We start from the raw sequence: 8,500 nt of genomic DNA on the forward strand, positions 1-8,500 counted from the left end.
AGGTACACGTAGAGAGTATTTATACACATACAGGATGTTAAAGTACACGTAGAGAGTATTTATACACATACAGGATGTTAAAGTACATGTAGAGAGTATTTATACACATACAGGATGGTAAAGTACACGTAGAGAGTATTTATACACATACAGGATGGTAAAGTACACGTAGAGAGTATTTATACACATACAGGATGTTAAGGTACACGTAGAGAGTATTTATACACATACAGGATGTTAAGGTACACGTAGAGAGTATTTATACACATACAGGATGTTAAGGTACACGTAGAGAGTATTTATACACATACAGGATGTTAAAGTACACGTAGAGAGTATTTATACACATACAGGATGTTAAAGTACATTTAGAGAGTATTTATACACATACAGGATGGTAAAGTACACGTAGAGAGTATTTATACACATACAGGATGGTAAAGTACACGTAGAGAGTATTTATACACATACAGGATGTTAAGGTACACGTAGAGAGTATTTATACACATACAGGATGTTAAGGTACACGTAGAGAGTATTTATACACATACAGGATGTTAAGGTACACATAGAGAGTATTTATACACATACAGGATGTTAAAGTACACGTAGAGAGTATTTATACACATACAGGATGTTAAAGTACACATAGAGTATTTATACACATACAGGATGTTAAAGTACATGTAGAGAGTATTTATACACATACAGGATGGTAAAGTACACGTACAGAGTATTTATACACATACAGGATGGTAAAGTACACGTAGAGAGTATTTATACACATACAGGATGTTAAGGTACACGTAGAGAGTATTTATACACATACAGGATGTTAAGGTACACGTAGAGAGTATTTATACACATACAGGATGTTAAGGTACACATAGAGAGTATTTATACACATACAGGATGTTAAAGTACACGTAGAGAGTATTTATACACATACAGGATGTTAAAGTACACATAGAGTATTTATACACATACAGGATGTTAAAGTACATGTAGAGAGTATTTGCACACATTAATGATGTTAAAGTACATGTAGAGAGTATTTATACACATACAGGATGTTAAAGTACACATAGAGAGTATTTATACACATACAGGATGTTAAAGTACACATAGAGAGTATTGATACACATACAGGATGTTAAAGTACACAGAGAGTATTGATACATATACAGGATGTTAAAGTACAGGTAGAGAGTATGTATACACATACAGGATGTTAAAGTACACGTAGAGAGTATTTATACACATACAGGATGTTAAAGTACACGTAGAGAGTATTGATACACATAGAGGATGTTAAAGTACAGGTAGAGAGTATTTATACACATACAGGATGTTAAAGTACACGTAGAGAGTATTTATACACATACAGGATGTTAAAGTGCATGTCACATGTTGTCCGTGATTTCAAAATAAAAGCATGCAAACACCGCTCCTCTTTCCTCTCCTTCCGGTGTGATAATAATAGTAATAATGAAGACATTCCTCTCTGTTTAGACCTCAGTTATATATATGACGTTGCATTATATATTAATATTGATGTATTTCTATATTTAGTCTTGAATCAGATTTTAACCTTTCTTATTGTGGTGAGTTCTGCTCCAGGCCGGCAGAGCGCGGTGCGTCACTTCCGGTGTGAGCAGAGTGTCATGGCGGCGCCCTGTAGCAGAGATCGTTGCTCTCTGTTTACAGATTAAAGCCGTTTGAATATAATCTAGAGTTTAGATCCACGTTCGGTTCCGCAGTCTGCGGAGAGGAGAGACCCGGGATGAGCCCGCAGGTGAGTCCCCGCGTGGACACCTCCCTTTAAGGCTTTATTATGTTCATGCATCAGGTTATAATAAAGTGATCTCTCTGCTCTATAGGTCTATGGTGTATATCTACACTATAGATCTATAGATATAGACATAGAAAGACAAGTGTATATCTGGTTCTCCAGAGAGTTATTTCTACTTCAGTTTCTGTTAATATGCAGATTAGCAATAATGTCAAATGTTATTGTTGTTATTATTATTATTATTATTATTGTTGTTGTTATTATTAAATTAGATTATTTATTTCTGATGTTGTTTATTATTCAAACTGAAAGCAGAGTTTTAAGACGTTAATCTTAATGTTTAAATAAAATCTCTAGATATTTATAAAACCTTTTAAAATCTTATTTAAGTAATGAATTATTACACCAGTGGCGAGCCGTCAGGGCCAGGTCGCGAGCCTCTCTGAGGGCGAAGATATTTTACAAATTAATATTTAAAAACATTCACCCTTTAACTGCCGGACCAAGAACAAAGATATGGAAACATTATGTGTTTGCATTACCAAATGGGCCACAAATGAAATGAGCACTAGCACATTTATTTTTTGACTGCCCAGTTTTGTTTTTGTGAGCCTCTCCCAACTGGTCGAGCTGGCCTTCTGTGGTATTCATCATATACAGTACGGTGTTTGTATGCATCAAACTCAAATAAAACACAAACTCAATTACATGTGTTTCTTTTATGGGAAATGAGCAATATATCCAACCAGATATATTCATAAAAGATAATAAATTATAATTGTAAAAAAAAAAAAAGTAATAAAGTGTTTTTCATGATAAAAAAAGACGTGCTCATCTCACCGTAGATGCTGAATTGGCCTAACAGCAAATGTCTATATCCTGTGTTGGCCTAACTTGCTCATCTGTGTGCAACTTTGGGCTGAATGCCATGCGTGAAAGGTGCTATATAAATGATTATCACTCTTCCACTCTGACACTCATAAGGCAGGACTAGATGTAGTATGTATTGCCATGCCATACCTTGCCATAGCATAGATAGCCATTTATTTACCATATTTTATTGGAAAACTTCTCTGAAACTCTGAAAAAGTCATTTTGCTAGCTTACCATAAAAGGCCAACTCGACCGATTGGTTGAGCATATTTTCAAAAAAATAATTACACCCTTGTTAAAACTTTTTTTGTGCATCAAGTTATCTAATTCTGTTCAGTCAGTGCCCTGCCACTAATGTGTCAAAAAGAATATGGCTACCTTACAAAAGAATGATTTCTTCAGCAGTGATTTTGAGCAGTGGAAGCTCGCTGAAGGGCTTTCTGTTCGAACCACAGTGACATCTAGAGGTTGTTTTGTGCATAACATGTCAACCAAAGGGTAGAGCTGGCTGAATCAGATGGAGTTCTTTTTTCAACAAGATATCAAGACACAAAATGTGCTCTACCAAATGGTGGTTAAAAAAGAAACATATTTTTTTTAATATATTTTTTAAAAATATGTTTTTAGTTATATTTTTCATTAGTTTTACCAAAAATAACTTGATTTAATTGTATTTAAAATAACATTTCCAAAGAAATAAATCCTTTGAATTAGCCTGTTCAGTTTCTGTTAGAATGTGAAGGGTTAAATGAAAGAAGCTCGTCTCTGCGAGGTGAAGGCAGGAGCTGATTGGACGTCCAGCTGTGAACTCACAGAGGGCCTCTATAGTAACTGCACGAGAGAGTAATGTCAGATGACAGTACAATTGAACATCACATCGCATTTAGCTGAGGCTTTTATCCAAAGCGACTCACAATAAGTGCATTCGACCAAGAAGACACAACCTTGAAGAAAACAGAATCATAAAGTACATCAGGTTTCATAGAGCCAAACATTTCAAGTGCTCCTCAACTGGCTTTAGAGGAGCCAGTCCTTTGTTAGTATATAAGTGCTCTGTTAGTAGTTCTATCCTCGAGGTGGAGTCGAGAGAGATGAGTCTCAGTCTGGAAGGTGTGTGAGCTTTCTGCTGTCCTGATGTCAGTGGGAGCTCGTTCCACCATCTTGGAGCCAGGACAGCAAACCCACGTGTTTCTGCTGATGGAACTTGGGTCCCCCTCGCAGCGAGGGTGCAGCGAGTCGTCTGGCTGATGCAGAGCGGAGTGCACGTGCTGGGGTGCACGGTTTAACCATGTCCTGGATGTAGGAAGGGCCAGATCCATTCGCAGCATGGTACGCAAGCACCAGGGTCTTGAAGAGGATTCTAGCAGTTACCGGAAGCCAGTGGAGGGAGCGGAGGAGCGGGTGGTGTGGAACATTCAGGAAGGTTGAAGACCAGACGAGCCGCTGCATTCTGGGTGAGAGAGGTCGGATGGCACATGCAGGTAGACCAGCAGGAGGGAGGTGCAGTAGTCTAGTGAGGTGACGAGAGCCTGGACCAGAACCTGCGTGGCTCTCTGGGTCAGCTGGGGACGCGTCCTCCTGATGCTGTAGAGCGTGGATCTGCAGCAGCGGGTTGCAGCAGCGATGTTTGCAGTGAAGGACAGGTTGTTATCTAGGGTCCCACCCAGAGTCCTTGCAGTCTGGGTCGGGGAGACAACAGAGGGGCCGATGTTGATGGTCAGGTCAAGAGAGGGACAATCTTTTCCCGGAAGGAAAAGCACTTCAGTTTTGTCCAGGTTGAGCTTGAGGTGATGAGCGGACATCCACTGAGAGATGTCAGCTGGACGAGCAGAGGTGCGAGCGACGACCTGGGTCTCTGAGCGGGGGAAGGGCAGGATCCATTGGGTCGTCAGCGTAGCAGTGGTATGAAAAACCATGCGGGCTAATGACAGATCCGAGCGAGTTTGTGTACAGGGAGAAGAGGAGGGGACCAAGAACAGAGCCCTGAGGGACCCCTGTAGTTAATCGACAAGGGTCGGACTCGGACCCTCTCCAAGTGACCCTGTAGGTGCGGTCTTTGAGGAATGAGGGGAGGAGGGAAAGTGCAGAGCCTGAAACTCCAAGTTCTTGGAGAGCGAAGGAGGATCTGATGGTTCACCGTGTCGAATGCAGCAGACAGGTCCAACAGGATGAGGACAGAGGAGAGGGAGGCTGCTTTGCAGTGTGCAGTTCCTCAGAGACAGCAAGGAGGCCAGTTTCTGTGGAGTGACCTGCCTTGAAACCAGACTGGTGCGGATCCAGAAGGTGGTTCTGATGGAGAGAGCAGGGGAGTTGTCTAAAGACAGCGCGTTCAGGTGTTTTAGACCAATCATATCTTCCCTCTAAATGGGTGGGTTTTATTATCGCGGACTTTATGACAAGGTCCGCCCTCTGTGAAGCTTTTCTTGTTTCCATAGCAACAACAACTTCCTGTCAACAGCGTAAACTCGCCTTCAAAATAAAAGCATGCCAAATTACACTTAAGACATACAACTGCAACGAAAGTAACAAACACAGGTGGGCTTACAGGTGTTGTTCTGTGAGGTAGAGGGTCTCTGTCGTTGATGCGTTTTGCACCCCGCCCGCTGGTTTGATATTCCGCTGAAGTATCCGCTGTGACGTAATAACTGTGGAAGGGGTGGGGGTCAGAGGGCCTAGGTATAAAAGTCACGGCTCGCCACTGTATTACACATTATATATATATTATATTATACATATAATTATATATAATATAATACACTAGGGGTGTAACGGTTCACAAACATTTCGGTTCGGCACGTACCTCGGTTTTTAGGTCACGGTTCGGTTCGTTTTCGGTACAGCAGAACAAATTATCACAAAACATAAAATATATATATATATTTTTTATTATTATTAAACTGTGAATATTCACTCAAATAAATACAAAGTATAATAAAATAAACATTAAGGTGCAGCATGTTGATGAACTGTAACAATCTGCATTTGAACTGTACCTGAGCAGCCAGCTTGACAACAGGTAGCTGCTCGCTCTGACGCGGCCAGGTAGCTGCTCGCTCTGACGCGGCCAGGTAGCTGCTCGCTCTGACGCGGCCAGGTAGCTGCTCGCTCTGACGCGGCCAGGTAGCTGCTCGCTCTGACGCGGCCAGGTAGCTGCTCGCTCTGACGCGGCCAGGTAGCTGCTCGCTCTGACGCGGCCAGGTAGCTGCTCGCTCTGACGCGGCCAGGTAGCTGCTCGCTCTGACGCGGCCAGGTACCTGCTCGCTCTGACGCGGCCAGGTAGCTGCTCGCTCTGACGCGGCCAGGTACCTGCTCGCTCTGACGCGGCCAGGTAGCTGCTCGCTCTGACGCGGCCAGGTAGCTGCTCGCTCTGACGCGGCCAGGTAGCTGCTACACAGCCAGGTAGCTGCTCACTCTGACGCGGCCAGGTAGCTGCTCGCTCTGACGCGGCCAGGTAGCTGTTACACGGCCAGGTAGCTGCTCGCTCTGACACGGCCAGGTAGCTGCTCGCTCTGACGCGGCCAGGTAGCTGCTCGCTCTGACGCGGCCAGGTAGCTGCTACACAGCCAGGTAGCTGCTCACTCTGACGCGGCCAGGTAGCTGCTCGCTCTGACGCGGCCAGGTAGCTGTTACACGGCCAGGTAGCTGCTCGCTCTGACGCGGCCAGGTAGCTGCTACACGGCCAGGTCGCTGCTCGCTCTGACACGGCCAGGTAGCTGCTACACAGCCAGTTAGCTGCTCGCTCTGACGCGGCCAGGTAGCTGCTACACAGCCAGGTAGCTGCTCGCTCTGACGCGGCCAGGTAGCTGCTCGCTCTGACACGACCAGGTAGCTGCTCGCTCTGACACGACCAGGTAGCTGCTCGCTCTGACACGACCAGGTAGCTGCTCGCTCTGACGCGGCCAGGTAGCTGCTACACGGCCAGGTAGCTGCTACACGGCCAGGTAGCTGCTACACAGCCAGGTAGCTGCTCGCTCTGACGCGGCCAGGTAGCTGCTCGCTCTGACGCGGCCAGGTAGCTGCTCGCTCTGACGCGGCCAGGTAGCTGCTCGCTCTGACGCGGCCAGGTAGCTGCTACACAGCCAGGTAGCTGTGGTAGCTGCTACACAGCCAGGTAGCTGCTACACAGCCAGGTCGCTGTGGTAGCTGCTACACAGCCAGGTAGCTGTGGTAGCTGCTACACAGCCAGGTAGCTGCTACACAGCCAGGTAGCTGCTACACGGCCAGGTAGCTGCTCGCTCTGACGCGGCCAGGTAGCTGCTACACAGCCAGGTAGCTGTGGTAGCTGCTACACAGCCAGGTCGCTGCTCGCTCTGACGCGTTGAACCCAATGTGAGCACATTACTCTGAACGCTGCGACGCGCCACCTGACATTACTTCCAAGAAGTTGTTCACGTTCTCAATTTTTTACATTTAACGTTATATTCGTTCGGTACACTTCGGTGCACACGGGTACCGGACCGAAGGGACCGTACCGAATATTCTCGGTACAAATACGTATACCGTTACACCCCTAGAATATATTATATAGACAGTCAGATTATAACGTTAATATAACGGGAAGACTAAATGTAAACAGGAAGTTGTCCCTGCAGTGATGATGTCATCAGTGATGCGTGTGGCGCAGCGTCTCCATGGCGACCGCGCTCTTCTCGGCCACTTCCTGTCTCCGTCTCGAAGCCCCGCCCACTTCCTCACCTGTCAGCCAGACAGGAAGTACGCCTCCAAACAGGTGAGACTTTAACCTGCAGCTCAGACACACACACACACACACACACACACACACACACACACACACACACACACACACACACACACACACACACACACACTGAGACACACACACAGCAGAGGTTAGGATAAGTTTCCAGGAAATGCATGTAAGTCACTGCAATGTCCCCTGCTGGTGTGTGTGTGTGTGTGTGTGTGTGTGTGTGTGTGTGTGTGTGTGTGTGTGTGTGTGTGTGTGTGTGTGTGTGTGTGTGTGTGTGTGTGTGTGTGTGTGTGTGTGTGTGTGTGTGTGTGTGTGTGTGTGTGTGTGTGTGTGTGTGTGTGTGTGTGTGTGTGTGTGTGTGTGTGTGTGTGTGTGTGTGTGTGTGTGTGTGTGTGTGTGTGTGTGTGTGTGTGTGTGTGTGTGTGTGTGTGTGTGTGTGTGTGTGTGTGTGTGTGTGTGTGTGTGTGTGTGTGTGTGTGTGTGTGTGTGTGTGTGTAGTTTAAAGGGCCAAAGAGAGAGCCCAGGGTCCAGAAGGTGAAGCAGGAGAAACAGGAAGTGGAGATCCGTCAAAGGATGAGTGTTTCTGCGCTCGCTGACGCCATGAACAAAGACGTTGGTGAGAAATCACATATTATTAACACGAAGACTCTTTTTGTCCTGATCCATTTCTACATCAACATGTGTCCCCTCTTCTTCACGTCTCTTCTACATCAACATGTGTCCCCTCTTCTCCATGTCTCTTCTACATCAACATGTGTCCCCTCTTCTTCATGTCTCTTCTACATCAACATGTGTCCCCTCTTCTTCATGTCTCTTCTACATCAACATGTGTCCCCTCTTCTTCATGTCTCTTCTACATCAACACGTGTCCCCTCTTCTTCATGTCTCTTCTACATCAACACGTGTCCCCTCTTCTTCATGTCTCTTCTACATCAACATGTGTCCCCTCTTCTTCATGTCTCTTCTACATCAACACGTGTCCCCTCTTCTTCATGTCTCTTCTACATCAACACGTGTCCCCTCTTCCTCATGTCTCTTCTACATCAACACGTGTCCCCTCTTCCTCATGTCTCTTCTACATCAACACGTGTCCCCTCTTCTTCATGTCTCTTCTACATCAACAC

The 8,500-nt window shown here is 45.5% G+C and overlaps 1 long non-coding RNA gene across 1 annotated transcript; it reads left to right on the forward strand.

Annotated features, from left to right (window-relative positions):
- Positions 1-1,658: 1,658 nt before the first annotated feature.
- Positions 1,659-7,987, forward strand: LOC117442015 (uncharacterized). Its single transcript, XR_004551485.1, has 3 exons — positions 1,659-1,795; positions 7,258-7,394; positions 7,875-7,987. It is a non-coding gene; the product is annotated as an uncharacterized lncRNA (long non-coding RNA).
- The last annotated feature ends 513 nt before the right edge of the window (positions 7,988-8,500 follow it).

The sequence above is a fragment of the Pseudochaenichthys georgianus genome, unplaced genomic scaffold (assembly GCF_902827115.2).
Source record: "Pseudochaenichthys georgianus unplaced genomic scaffold, fPseGeo1.2 scaffold_2314_arrow_ctg1, whole genome shotgun sequence".
Taxonomy (NCBI): Eukaryota; Metazoa; Chordata; class Actinopteri; order Perciformes; family Channichthyidae; genus Pseudochaenichthys; species Pseudochaenichthys georgianus.